Source organism: Notolepis coatsorum, assembly GCF_963971535.1.
Source record: "Notolepis coatsorum genome assembly, chromosome: 6".
Classification (NCBI taxonomy): domain Eukaryota; kingdom Metazoa; phylum Chordata; class Actinopteri; order Aulopiformes; family Paralepididae; genus Notolepis; species Notolepis coatsorum.
Genome location: NC_140170.1, coordinates 33,155,593 through 33,170,508, shown reverse-complemented (window position 1 = coordinate 33,170,508; position 14,916 = coordinate 33,155,593). Strand labels below are relative to the sequence as shown.

Below are 14,916 nucleotides of genomic sequence, written 5' to 3'. Positions count from 1 at the left end.
TTCTTGAGCACCAGTAAACTGCGTACCTCAGCTGGGCTGCGTAACTGACTGTTTTAAATGACAATATGCATTAAGCATTCATTGTGTATATTGCTGTGCATTGTTATGTCCACGGAGCGAGACATAATCAAATCGGTAGTGTGTGTGTGTGACTCCACGCAATATCTTGTTATTGCTACTGTCATGCGCTTTAAGATTCATTCTAAACATTGATTTCCCAATAGATTTTTTGAGTAATTCATGCGAGTAGTTGATCTGGGAAAGCATTACTCTTGCCCATCCCTAGTGCCAGCCTGCTCATTGGGAGCAGTTCAGGTTTAAGTGTCTTGAGAGTCAATGTGTTTGAATATGGCCAACAGTGATGTCATCAGCAACATTGAATCCTTGTGTTAATTACAGCTCAATGAAATGATATGTAGATGGAAAAATAGCAATACCTTGTCTTATAGGGACTGGTACCTTATAGTTTCATTGAGCTGTAATTAACACAAGTATTCAATGTCCCGTGGCGGCCGGGTAGCACAGCGGACTAAGCGTCTGTCTACCACCGCAGAGACACTCGTATCGAATCCGGCTGTCGGTGGTGCCTCCGGCTTGGTCGGTCGTCATACTGACACAATTGGCAGAGTCAGTGGGAGGGAAGCCGGTGGGTGGTATTCTGGTCATTGTAAACAGCGACTCCTACAGGTCGGTCAGGGCGCCTGCACAGCGAGGGAGGGAAATGGTGAAGGTAGTGTGACCTCCCACGCGTTACACCTCACCAATGAGAGTCCTCGCTGCCAGGTGGAAAGAGGCTGCTGGCTGTCTCCTATGTCTCGGAGGAAGCATCTGATAGACTTCAGGGCTCCCTAGACCGACCAGTGGGGGGCACATGCACGCAACGACCAGGAAGGGGAGGGGGGAATTGGCATAACGACTAAATTGGGATGGGAGAAAAATACAGAAAAATAGGAGGAGAAAAAGCGGATAAAAAAAAAGTATTCAATGTCCCCGATGACATCACTGGTGACCATATTCAAATGTATTTACTCTCAATAACTGTCAAACTAAAGAAATGCAAAACTATTTAGATATTTTGGATGTGTGTGATTACGTCCAAAATAAATCGGCATTATTTTCTGGTGACGTGCCCCTTTCAGCCACATATTGCAGTGTTTTGCGATTTATTACTGTTTTTCAACTGCAATTTACAGTCTTGAAGTTAAATATAATTTACAGCAGTCTCTACTCCCATCTAGTGGCCAATATAAAGCATTGCACCATAGCAGTAGAACAGGCTGTACACCATACATCAAATAGTTTATTTTCATTTTTGGAAGCCCAATGTGCAATCAACAATGATGTCTGTATTTGATTATGGAGACCGTCAGTACATGCATTCCTCTCCCTTCACCGTAAGACCCCTTTGTATCAGAGCACACTGTTTTATCACTGTAGTGGAGATACATTTCTCACTCACCATTGTATTAATCCGTTTTACTTAATAACTCCTACCTGTTATTGAATAAATCCCACAGGAGCCAGGGGAAGCCAGCTCTTAACCCCTGGAAACCTCCACATCAGTCATCACTCCACCAGCTCACCTGCTCCATCACACACAGCCCCACAACGCTCACCAGTGGAGAGAGACGGACACAGGGAGGATTAAGCAAGTCACCTGCAGGTGAATTTTACCTACTGGGTTTACATTTAATTCCTGTCGTTTTCCTGCAGTTTAAATGTATTTTCCTGCCTGTCGTCGTGTGTTTGTCGGGGTATTTCTGTGTAGAATAAGCGACAGCGCAGCTAAATGCTAAGGTTAGCTGGTGGTTAGCTGCTAGCTAGCCTGCTACTCTGGTCAGTGTCCACAGCACATTTATTATCAGTCTACCTAACCATATGACGGGTGTTTCAGAAGGCACAAAATTACATAGTTATACAGATCATATAGGAAAAATGATATTTGTGATCCTTGATGTAGAATAATTTCTTGTCAGATGTTGGTTCCAGTGCATGTCGACGTCGTGCAGCCAGGCCATCCGGAGATCTGTCATTATGGACCTTTGTTGTAGAGTTATTTCACCACAATGTGGTTAATGTGCTTCTTTCAAATGCTCCTGCTTAATTTCTGATAGTATCAGATAACTACAGTTGTTGGTTACAAGCTATTAATTTACTCAGCCATTTACATATTTCTCTTAGATGGGGTGGCAAATTGAATGGAATTTAAATTATTTACTGACTATAAAATATGTTACATACATAGATAATGGATATATGCAGCCTCACCAGGAGGTATCATATTGTTGGACACAGTAAAGCCCAAGAGCTTCTTTTCATCGTGGTCCTTTACCTGTTGGTGTGTGTTTGACTGTGAGTGAGTACATGAGGATATACTTTTATTGATCCTGCACTATTTTACTGTCTATTTTATCTTACTCTTTTTATTATTGTCTATCTAAAACTGAATCAAACCATAAACACGATGGCCTGTTGGGACGTTAGATCCTAATGTGAAACATGTTGATTTTATGTCTACATGTGTTCATTTTATGCCTGTCTTTTTTCTGTTGTGAAGCACTTTGAGCTGCAGTCGCTGGAGACTGCAATTCTAAACTGGCCCCTGTAAATGTCCTAACACAACCCCCTCCAATGTACAGTAAATTACCAAGTATGGTCTTGTCAATATTCCAATGTACAGTTTTGCTTGTACAGTTGTACAGTGTCCCCCACCCACCCACCCCTCCTACCCAACCTCCCCCACCCACCCAACCACCTCCAATGTACAGTCCCCCCCCCACCTACCCAACCTCCTCCAATGTACAGTTTCTACGTCAAATGTATATACTCTCTTTTCTGGACTCTTTTCGTATCACAAACAGTACTGTATTTGCAAATCTGGTATGTCATAAATGTATAGATGTAGCAGTTTAGTTTAGTTTAGTTTATTCGGATCCCCATTAGCCATTGCCACAGGCATAGGCTACTATTACTGGGGTGAGTCCACACAAATCAATACAATACAATAAAATCAATGCAATACAATTAATACAATACAATAAAACAATACAATACACCTCAATAACACATACAAATATTATATAATAAAATATCTAAGTTCATCAATCACACATACCCATCTACTCAATCATGTTTCAAGGCATATGTTCACTTAAAGTACAACAATACATCTCAATACAATATACAAATATATTAAAAATCTAAGTTCAACAATCACACATACCCATCTTTTCAATCACCCACTATGTTTACTTAACTGACAGTACCACTCTCTCTTATATGATTTTTAACACTTTCAGTGCCACCAGGTGGCGCCAGAGTTAGCGCTTGAATGCCACCATCGGCGCCAATGTTAACCTTAATATTGCCTAATCTATGTTTTAAATTATGGCTATGTGTCTAATCTGCCCGTCGCTTATCAAAGAATCCTTTTCCAGTCAGTGCTGTCAAGGCAGATTGGTTTTTCATCGCTTCATTTCCGTTTGAGAGCATTTTTAAAAGCACCCGTTTTGAGGTAAAAAACAGCCCATTCTGGGCCATTCTGTAATAATCGTCTTTTACTGGAATATTCCAGAACGTTGATATTTGTCGGCCTATTTATGAATCGTTTTCAAATAAACGCTAGATGATCAATATTATACGTACACGCACGCCCATTCGAGCCGCACGCTGATAATAGCCTTGTTCATTTCCTCATGGATTTTTACAGTGAAACCGATAGAGGACATTTAACAAAACAGCTTATATCTTCATCAAAATGAGTCTGATTATCCTAACACTGATAACATAGATTCCTTACCTGACATCAGATGGTATCCAACTGGTATATTCCAATTCCTGATCACCATTCGAAAAAATCGATAAGTGTATAGATCTAACGTGTATACAGTAGAATTCATGATCCGCGGCGCTCAGAGGATCCATAATGAACTGTGGTAACCCCGGCTGCATCAGTGGACTGGAAAATGTGGAGTACAGGATTTTCTTTCCCATCCATTTTCATTGAGTCCATTCCAAAATCCCTTATGTCATCTGGGAGACGATAGGGGGCGCTTTTTTCCACATCTGATCGCCGGCGGCTCTCGGGTAGACTAGGGTAGGCTCGCGTGATGCAATATGATTTCAGATCGCAAAAAGAAAAAGAAAAAAAAAATCAGAGAAATCTCATGAGTGGCTTTCAACGTAATATTAATAATTCCGAGAAAACTTGTGAGTGGCATAGAAAGTGTTAAGGTGTTTTTTAAATGTCTGTTTGTCTTCAACCCTAGTTAGTGCAGGTGGTAAGGAATTCCATGCAGTCATGGCTCTATACATCAGTTATTTTCATTGCATTTGTTCTTGGCATCTTTACAGTACATCTTTCCATTGACACATGCCTGGTGGAGTAACTGTGTCTGTTGATTGTGAATTGTATCATCATATAGACAAGAAGGTTTTTTGTTCTTATATATATTTCTAAAAAACATTATGATATTTACATTTAGTCTTTGTTCTACCATTAACCATGCCAGTTTTTCATGCATGCTTACTATGTTTGACCTTTTCCTACAATTCAGAGCAAGGCACGCTGCTTTGTTCTGTCATTTGACTTCATTTGATTTGAGCAGTACTGTCTATCTGTATGTCATGTATGTCATATATGTTATGATGAATTGAAAATGGGGGACCCTGATGTAAACAAGACAAACGTCTTTCTCTGGTCTGCATCCCCTTAACAATTGTATGTATTGAGCTGTACTGTACCCATTCTGCAATCTGTTAATACAGTTTTCAATCAATCAATGAAAGGTGCTATACTATTATTATTATTATTATTATTATTATTATTATTATTATTATTATTATTATTATTATTATTATTATTATTATTATTATTATTATTATTATTATTATTATTATTATTATTATTATCCCCATGGGGAAATCCGGGGGGTACATCATGCATAGGTATAACGTTTATGAATTCCTACTGTAATTAAATTCTCACACCATTATTATGCATGGAGATTACATTGAGAACAATCGGAGGTACAAAGAATATAAAATAACTAAGAGAAACAAACCGTCTGTCACGACTTCGTCCTTCAACCTAGGTGCACGGACTGCAAACAACTAGTGAGGGGAAACAATTCAGCAACTCTTTGGAGGCCGATGTTCTATGTTTCTCCCTTATATAGAACCTGGGAGGACTAACCCCTTGGATCAAATCTGAGGTCACAAGTCTCTGGGTTATCATAGATTCAGAACTGAACTTCAATTCTCATATTAACAAAGTGACCAAAACATCGTTCTTCCATCTCAGAAATATAGCAAAAGTACGACCATTTATTAATCAAAACGATGCTGAGAAGCTAATTCATGCATTCATATCTAGCCGGTTAGACTACTGTAATGCACTTTTTACAGGTCTCCCTAAGAAAACCACAGAGAGGCTTCAGCTAATCCAAAACTCTGCAGCCCGACTGCTTACTAGAACCAAAAGGAGAGAGCACATTAGTCCAGTCTTAGCTGCTTTACACTGGTTTCCTGTAACATTTAGAATTGACTTTAAGGTCCTTCTCCTTACATACAAAGCTCTAAATGGACAGGGACCTAGCTACATCGCCAACACTCTAATGAATTACAGGCCAGCAAGAACACTGCGATCATCAGCTACTGGACTACTAGAGGCTCCCAGAAACAGTCAAAAGAGGATTCGTAATGCAGCCTTTATCAACTATGCCCCAAAACTATGGAACAAACTACCCCAAAACATCAGGGAAGCCAACTCACTAGACCAGGGGGTGGGCAACTTTGTATATGGTGAGAGCCACTAAATGTCCACACTCAATCTGGGGGGCCGCATTGTTTATCGGCAGTCCCGCCAGTAGTACCCCATCACTCAAATAGCCCATAATAGTCACAGATGTGATAAATAAGGCATATAAACAATTATAATTTGTTGTGACTTTGTTTTTATTCCATTTCAAACGCATTTAGTAATGCTTAATTTCAACTTTATGAATTTATAAATACATCTGAATTTGAAAGTATTGCTATAACCCAAATATATACAAAAATTACAAATTATAATTAAGGCTTCTATTAAAATAAATTTATGAACTTAAAGCCCACTGCTCAACAAACACAAAGCAGCATTCCTGCTGCATTTCACTACAACAGTAAATCAAAAGTGCAATAATAAATGATTTTTTTTAAATGTATAAACTTTTATCCTGCTACTAAACAAAACATTCCTGAGTGCTTCATATCCATAACATGCATTTCAGTGTTATTAGTGTTATCTGAACACTACAAAAGTAAACAAGTAGCCAAGTGCAATACTCATCAGAATAATGAATTCCTTTTTGTGCAATTCTACATGCCTCCCATTGACCCTTTATCAAACTGGCATGACATTCACCCTCCCCCACTTACTTACTTACTTACGCCTGCTACCCCTTCTGGGGCATAGGCCGTCAACAAGTGATCTCCAAGCATCTCTGTCTTGAGCTGTTCTCTCCAGTTGGTTCCAGGTCATCTTCATGGTCTTGGTGTCTGCCTCCAGGTCTCTGCGCCAGGTGTTTCTCGGGCGGCCCCTTTTCCGCTTGCCCTGCGGGTTCCATGTTAGGGCTTGTCTGGTGATGGTACTTGCGGGCTTTCGCAGGGTGTGGCCTATCCAGCGCCATCTGCGTTTCTTAATTTCTTCTTCTGCTGGCAGCTGGTTTGTTCTCTGCCAGAGTTCGCAGTTGCTGATGGTGTCTGGCCATCGGATGTTGATGATCTTCCGCAGGCAGCTGTTAATGAAGACCTGCACTTTCCTGATGGTTGCAGCTGTAGTTCTCCACGTCTCTGCTCCATATAATAGGACTGCCTTGACGTTGGTGTTAAAGAATCTGACTTTGGTGTTGGAAGTCAGTTCTTTTGAGCTCCAGATGTTCCGTAATTGCACGAATGCTGTACGTGCTTTCCTTATTCGTGCTCTAATGTCAGCATCTGTGCCGCCCTGCTTGTCAATAACACTGCCAAGGTAGGTAAAGGCTTCAACTTCTTCCAAAGCCTCGCCATCCAGCATGATTGTGTTGGTGTTGTTTGCTGCATTGGTCTTGAGGATCTTAGTCTTGCCTTTGTGGATGTTGAGTCCCACTTGCGCGGAAGTGGATGCCACGTTGTTGGTCTTCTCCTGCATCTGTTGTTGGGTGTGAGACAGTAGTGCCAAATCGTCAGCATAGTCCAAGTCGTCAAGTTGCGTCCAAGGTGTCCACTGAATCCCGTACCTTCTCTGTGCTGTGGAGGTCTTCATTATCCAGTCAATGGCCAGCAGGAAGAGGAAGGGCGAGAGCAGACAACCTTGTCTGACCCCGGTCTTCATTTGGAATGCCTCTGTGAGCTGCCCTCCGTGGACCACCTTGCATGTCAGTCCCTCATAGGAGTTCCTGATGATGGAAACAATCTTGGTCGGCACCCCGTAATGTCGGAGAAGCTTCCAGAGGGTCTCTCTGTCTAGGCTGTCAAAGGCTTTCTCATAGTCCACAAAATTTATGTACAGGGGCGAGTTCCACTCTATCGACTGCTCCACGATGATGCGCAGCACTGCAATTTGGTCTGTGCAGGATCGGTCCTTGCGGAAACCAGCTTGCTCATCGCGGAGTTGTCCATCGATGAGGTCCTTCATCCTGTTCAAGATTACTCTGTTAAAAACTTTCCCTGGCACTGATAGCAGTGTGATCCCTCTGTAATTTGCGCAATTGCTAAGGTCGCCTTTCTTTGGGATCTTGATGAGATAGCCCTCTTTCCAATCTCCTGGCACGTCTTCTTCCTCCCATATCTTCATGAAGAGTGGGTGGAGCATCTTCACCGTGGTTTCTATATCTGACTTCAGTGCCTCCGCAGGGATGTTGTCTGGTCCTGCAGCCTTTCCGTTCCTCAGCTGCTTGATAGCCTTCCTAATTTCTTCCCTGGTTGGTGCGTTGCAGGCTATGGGTAGGTCTGTGTCAGCCTGTGCGATGTCTGGTGGGTTCTGTGGTGCTGGCCGGTTTAGAAGTTCTTCAAAATACTCCATCCATCTGTTCTTTTGTTGCTCCTCTCCCGTTGTTATCGGTCTTCCCTCTTTGTCCTTCACAGGTCGTTCTGGTTTGCTGTACTTTCCTGCCAGCTTCTTGGTGATGTTGTACAGTTCTCTCATATTCCCCTCTCTTGCTGCTTGCTCTGCCTCTGTTGCCAGGTCATCCATATACCTTCGCTTGTCTGCTCTGATGCTCTTCTTTACTAGCTTGTTTCCTTCTGCATACCTTTCTTGTGCCTTGGCCTTCTCTGCTCTTGTCCGGCTGTTGTTCACTGCCGCCTTCTTCTCCCTCCTCTCTTGGATCTTTCGCAGACTGTCCCCTGAGATCCACTCCTTGTGCTGGTGCTTCTTGGGGCCAAGAACTTCCTGGCAGGTAGACGTTACTGCCTCTTTTATCTCCTTCCAACTGTTCTCCAGGGTGCACTCGTCCTCTTCCAACAGCTCCTGTAAAACTTGGAACTTGTTGCTGAGTGTTACTCTGAACTCTTCCAGCTTACTGGCGTCTCTCAAGGAAGCTGTGTTGTACCTGTGTCGTGTTGTATGTGCCGACATCCAGTTCTTTCTCAGCTTCAGCTTCAGGCTGGCTACGACAAGGTGGTGGTCTGAAGCCACATCTGCTCCTCTCTTTACTCTTATATCCTGCATGGACCTCCTGAATTTCTTGCTGATACAGACATGGTCAATCTGGTTCTCGGTTATGTGGTCTGGCGATACCCAAGTGGCCTTGTGGATGTTCTTATGGGGAAAAACACTGCCGCCAATGACCAAGTTGTTCATAGCGCACAGGTCCGCCAGCCTCTCCCCATTTTCATTCATGGCCCCCAATCCGTGTCTTCCCATTATATCTTCGTACCCCCTGTTGTCACTTCCGATCTTGGCATTAAGGTCTCCCATCAGGATTGTGATGTCTCTCTCTGGGTGCTTTTCTATAATGGACTGCAGTCTGTTGTAGAACTGGTCTTTGTCTGCTTCCTCGCTGTCATTGGTAGGAGCGTAGCACTGTATGATGTTCATATTGATCCTCTTCTTCTTGGTTCGAAAGGATGCGGTGATGATCCTTGGACCATGGGCTTCCCATCCTATGAGCGCCGTCTGTGCTGTTTTAGATAGCATCAGTGCTACTCCTTGGGTGTGGGAGGCATTGTCCTCTTCGTGTCCGGAGTACAGCAGTAACTCTCCTGAGGCCAGTCGTTTCTGTCCGGACTGTGTCCATCTTGTCTCACTTATTCCGAGCAGCGTGAGATTATAGTTCCTCATCACTGCTGCTACTTGAAATGTCTTACCCATCTCATACATGGTTCTCACGTTCCACGTACCGATATGGGCAGCCCTGGACGAAAGAAGGGTGATCGGCCGTGTGGCTTCCAGAGACTTCTGGCTTTCACCACATGGTGTCATAGACCTTCTTATCGAAGACCCTTCTCTTCCCTGGGCCAAGGTGTTGATGTCTTGTTTTTCTCTTGTTGGCGTTTCTGTAACAATATAGTGTTTTACAGGGTGGGGATGTTAGCCCCTCGCCCAACCCCCTGGAGGGCTTTTGGAGTTGGCTTGTTAGTCCTCTTCCCACGCCTATTGTCTTCCAGGTGATGGATTGCAGCCTCATACCACGTGAGGCCAGACAGGCTGAGGGTTGTGTACAAGCTGTCTCGGCACGTCAAGCCCAACCAACTCCTGCTACTGTGTATTGAAAGCTGCACTAGGCAAGCTAACCCTACCAGCAACGCAAGACCCTCCCCCACAGTGGGTCAATAATGGTTCTGTCTTTAATGAGACACTTGTGGTCTCTCCTGTTGGCGCACAATAGAAGGAATGTCAACTTCAATGTTTGTGCATGCGATCTGCATCAGATGAAATAACGTTTCATTTCATGTGTGTGGGGAAACACACACAAGGTCGGGACGCATCTTAGGGCTGGGCGATATGGCCAAAAACGTTATCACGATAAAATAATTTTCATATCACTCGATATCGATAATTATCGATACACATGAAATAATAATTTCTTCCAAGTTTAATTAACTTCTTATGCCCGGCGGGCTATTAATAGACAAACTTTTTTGCTGCGGTAGAACGAAGTAGAACTCAACGTCACTACGAGTTGGAGAGCCGTCGCGTGTCGAGCCAACCCTTTGAGAAGCTTTGTGGTCCCGGCTTGAATTCTCCATGAATGTGTCCATATAAATCCATGTTGTTAGATCCAACACTGTCTGAATGTTTCTTTGTCGTAAAAGATTGTAAAAGCAGACACTAGCGTTTGTTGCTGCGCCGCTACGGAGCTACTTAATTGCAGTTGCAGCACGAGCTTCACTGGTTCTTGGCTGTCGGCTGACGCCACCACTCCTTTCCGACTGAATTCGCTTGCATTCAGTGAACTCTAACGGGTGATACTGTTTCAGGTGATGGAACATGTTTGTCGTGTTACCCGTTTTGGTTAGCACCGGTCTTCGACACATTTTGCAACGAACGCTGCTCTGATTCTTGTCCGACTTTAGAAACCCAAAATGTGTCCATACTGCCGATGTTGAAACACCTTTCTTATTTACAATTTCTTCTACATTTGAGCTTGCGGTGGCCGTAGGGTTGTCGTCTCCTTCGCTGTCGCTCGAATTTCCGTTCATTTTCCTAACTAAGCTAATCTCCTCAGAATGATAACAAAACAAAACGGTAGCACATGGACTGCTGTGGTGCGTGAGCACGTCATCATGTAACGTAGCTCTATTCCTGATTGGTTGTTAGTGCGTGTGCATGATATCCAAGCATGGAAAATAGATATATAGAAGATTTGCGACCACGTTTCATGTTTATTTCAAGGAAATAATTTATCGCGACCATGGAAAGTTGCGTGTATTTAACAGCTGAAAACAATAATAATTGATCAATATTCTGATATTGGCCTGGGGCCTCATGGAGCGTCGGTGAGGGCCGCATGCCCCTCCCTGCACTAGACATCTTCAAAAGACAGCTTAAAACCGATCTCTTTGCTCAGGCATTTAAATGAAACATCAGGCATATCCTGACACAAATGGTACTTTACCTGCACTATTCTTACCCTACCTACACTTCCTATCAAATTCATGCATTGGTTCTATGCACTGTAATTTTAAGAGCACTGCTCTTTTGTAATTCAAAATTGAACTATTTTATCACACTTTTTACTTCTTACTGATGCACTGATCTGTTGTATGTTAAATAACCTGTTGTATGTCCGTTCTATTTTATAATTCTTTGCCTATTTTTTAACTGAATCCAACCGCACTTTGTTTTTACTCTGTCTATTCTATTTTTATTATTTGCATTACTGAATGAAACTAAACAGAAAGGCCTATTGGGATGCTAGATCCTAATGTGAAACACTGTGATTTACCTTACCTTGCTACCTCTATATATTTTTTTATACTCTCTTATGTCTATTTTTTACTGTTGTGAAGCAATTTGAACTGCAACTTCTGTATGAAAAGTGCTATACAAATAAAGATTATTATTATTATTATATATAAAATCATAAGAAAAGCATTTTCCATTAATTGACGAGATCATCCGTGTGGCTCCGATAGGTACTTCATCCACGGCGTGTGTCGGGAGGGGAACAGGTGCGTGTTCTCTCATGACCTGGCCAACAGCAAGCCGTCCACCATCTGCAAGTTCTACCAGAGAGGAGTGTGCGCCTACGGAGACCGCTGCCGGTAGGTGGACAGTAGACAGCCTTGTGGTTGGATTTCCTTTGATCCTCATGTAGTATTGCTTTACATTTATATTTAGTCATTTAGCTGACGCTTTTATCCAAAGCGAGTTACAAGGTCTGTACGACAAGTCATCAGGAAGGGTACAACTCTTATCAGCTGAGTAACAATGTTCATCAAAGTGTTGAGTGCTACAGTGTAGGTTAGTTTATTAGGACAAGTGCATGACAGTAAGGTTATATTTTTTTGTATTTAAAATTTTTTCAGATAATGGTTGAAGAAGTGCATCTTTAGTCGACGGCGAAAGATTGGACGGGTTTCGGCTGTCCTAACTGGGGTGGGTAGTTCATTCCACCATTGTGGGGCAAGGACTGAGAATGGGCGACTTCTCTTTGATGACCCTCTGGGAGCTTGGATAGGTGTAGGTCTGAGGCGGCCAGAAGATGCAGAGCGTAGGGGTCTTGAGGGTGTGTAGTTAGAGACCATTGACCGGAGGTAGGCGGGAGCGGTTCCCTTTGCCGCACGGTATGCCAGGTTGAGGGCCTTGAAGCGGATTCGTGCAGCAATGGGGAGCCAGTGCAGGTCCCTAAGAAGATTTCTCACTCACCATTGTATTAATCCGTTTGACTTAATAACCCCTACCTGTTATTGAATCAATCCCACAGGAGCCAGGGGAAGCCAGCTCTTAACCCCTGGAAACCTCCACATCAGTCATCACTCCACCAGCTCACCTGCTCCATCACACACAGCCCCACAACGCTCACCAGTGGAGAGAGACGGACACAGGGAGGATAAAGCAAGTCACCTGCAGGTGAATTTTACCTACTGGGTTTACATTTAATTCCTGTCTTATTTTCCTGCCTGTCGTCGTGTTTTTTTTATTTATTTAACACTGTTTATTGGTATTTCTTTTTTTTTATCAGTTTTACAGCATCAGTTCAACAATTCAACATCAATACAAAAATAAATGCTGCCAACTCCCCCCCCCCTTCACCCCGAGTTACAGAAAAATAGATACAAATTACCCCCCCCCCCCCCCCCCCCTGGAAGAAATTAAAATTTATATAAACAAAAATAAAACCTAAAGGCCAGACCCCCCCCCCCTCCCCCAGACTAGGACCTCAACAAATTCAAAACTTTTTTCTTTCTTCTTTTTTTTACACAACTTGAGAATTTAGTAAACCCAGTTACACCTGCCTGAACAGGTGCCCATACTTCTATACCAAACAAATAAATATCTAACGGTACATCTTTTCTCTTCAAAGAGCAAATAATAACATTTACAGTATCATTCATTGCAATATATACCCATCAGAAAGACAAAAGCTAGCATCATTAATAGCCTACATCGTCAACCTACTATGTAATCTTTTCTAAGTATTGCTTAAACCCAGCCCAGCATTTATCAAAGAGATGTGGTTTTTTCTTAAGATTGAACATTATTTTCTCTGATGCCATGTACGAAGAGATTTCACTAAGCCACATAGACATGGGGGGGGGGGGGATTCAGCACTTTTCCACAGCATGGCAATACACTTGTACCCAGCAATCATGGCCAATTTAATGATCCGCACCTTGCTTCTCTTATCAGGAGAGATGTCAGACATGTCTCCTAATAATGCTAATTTAGGTGTACATGGGATCTCAAACTCTGTGATCTCTTTGAGAATCTCCCAAATTGAGCCCCAGTAAGGTCTTAGTTTGTTACATTCCCAGAACATGTGGAGCAGGCTACCTGTTTCAGTTGAGCACCTAGGGCAAAGGTCAGAGATAGCGTCATTCATCCTGTGAAGTCATCTTCTTCAAAGGTACAGTCCAGGTCCCGCTCCCATTTGTTCTTGGCGTTTAGGGGTATTATTTCTGTAAAGGTCAGAATTCTATTCTATTTTAATGATAGCATGCCTCTAGTGTGAATAACTCCTTTTAGAATATCATCTATGAGGAGGGGTTTTGGAAGAGTGGAGTTTCCTCCCTGACCTGTACCTATGAAGTGTCTGACCTGTAGATGTTTGAAGAAATTTGTAGGTGGAAGGTGCCGCGTAACTGTTCAAAGGACATAAGTATGTTATTATCATATATATGTATATGTTGTGTCTGTCCACTGTCTGTTACTTTGTTATTCCCCCCCCCCCCTATGTAAAGCGACCTTGGGTCCCTTGAAAGGCGCTATATAAAATTAAGTTATTATTTATCATATAGGTCCCCAAAAGTTTTAATTCCCTGAGTGTACCACTTCTTGGTGATGCCATCTCTAAGTGATTCTGGTAAAGCTGGACTGTTGTGGAAGGGAGTATTCCTGTGAAATGCAATAAAGCTACCAAGATGTGTCTGAATCTCAAACCATGTTCGTGCCGTGTGTTTAATAAATGGGTTATCTGAACTATTCTTGGTGGTACGACCGGATAAAAGGAATTCCGGCCAGCGGTACGTCCATCGTATGGCATTATTCTACTTGTCTCCAGGCAGGGGAATTAGTCGACTCATTCTGCCAAATCCACAGAGCCCTTGTCTGTGCAGCCCAGTAGTAACGTTGGAAGTCCGGGAGTTTCAGTCCACCACACTGGGGGGAATTATATCGTGTTTTAATTTGAATTCTAGGGACCTTCCTCCTCCATATGAATGCAGATATTATCCTTTGTAATTTCTTAAACAAGTTCTTATGTATAGATATAGGGAGGGTTTGAAAAAGGTAGAGACATTTAGGAAGGACGTTCATCTTAATGCAGTTCACACGTCCGATTAGCGAGAGAGGTAGCTGCATCCATCTATCTAGGACCTTCTCCACTTTTTTAAGTAGTCCTTCCTATTTTTTGATCAGCAGCATAGTTAATTGCTGCTAGAGTGGTTTGTTTACCCTTGTTTTATACTTGTTGTTTTGTAAAATACAATACCTTTATTTATTTTGTATTTAAATATATTAGGGCTGTCAAAATGAATGCTTTAACTTTGGAGATTAATTTAAATTATTTAAAGCATTAAAATAAATGTATCTAGATTAATCTATGGAGTGAAAAATCGTCAATGTTCTGAACTTTCAGCAATATATTTGCTTGTTCTTTTTTTTGCGAGAGAAACTGTATTCAAAGAAAGCTATTAAAATAGTCTTTGATACTTTCTTTGTGTTGATTTTACATTAATTCCATGATTTTACTCAAGTAAATATCTCTTACAAGCTTCCGTCTTAACTAGAAA

The 14,916-nt window shown here is 42.3% G+C and overlaps 1 long non-coding RNA gene across 1 annotated transcript; it reads left to right on the top strand.

The window, feature by feature from the left end:
- The first annotated feature begins 1,544 nt into the window (after positions 1-1,544).
- LOC311230630 lies at positions 1,545-12,526 on the top strand. Its single transcript, XR_014619828.1, has 3 exons — positions 1,545-1,663; positions 11,599-11,727; positions 12,390-12,526. It is a non-coding gene; the product is annotated as an uncharacterized lncRNA (long non-coding RNA).
- The last annotated feature ends 2,390 nt before the right edge of the window (positions 12,527-14,916 follow it).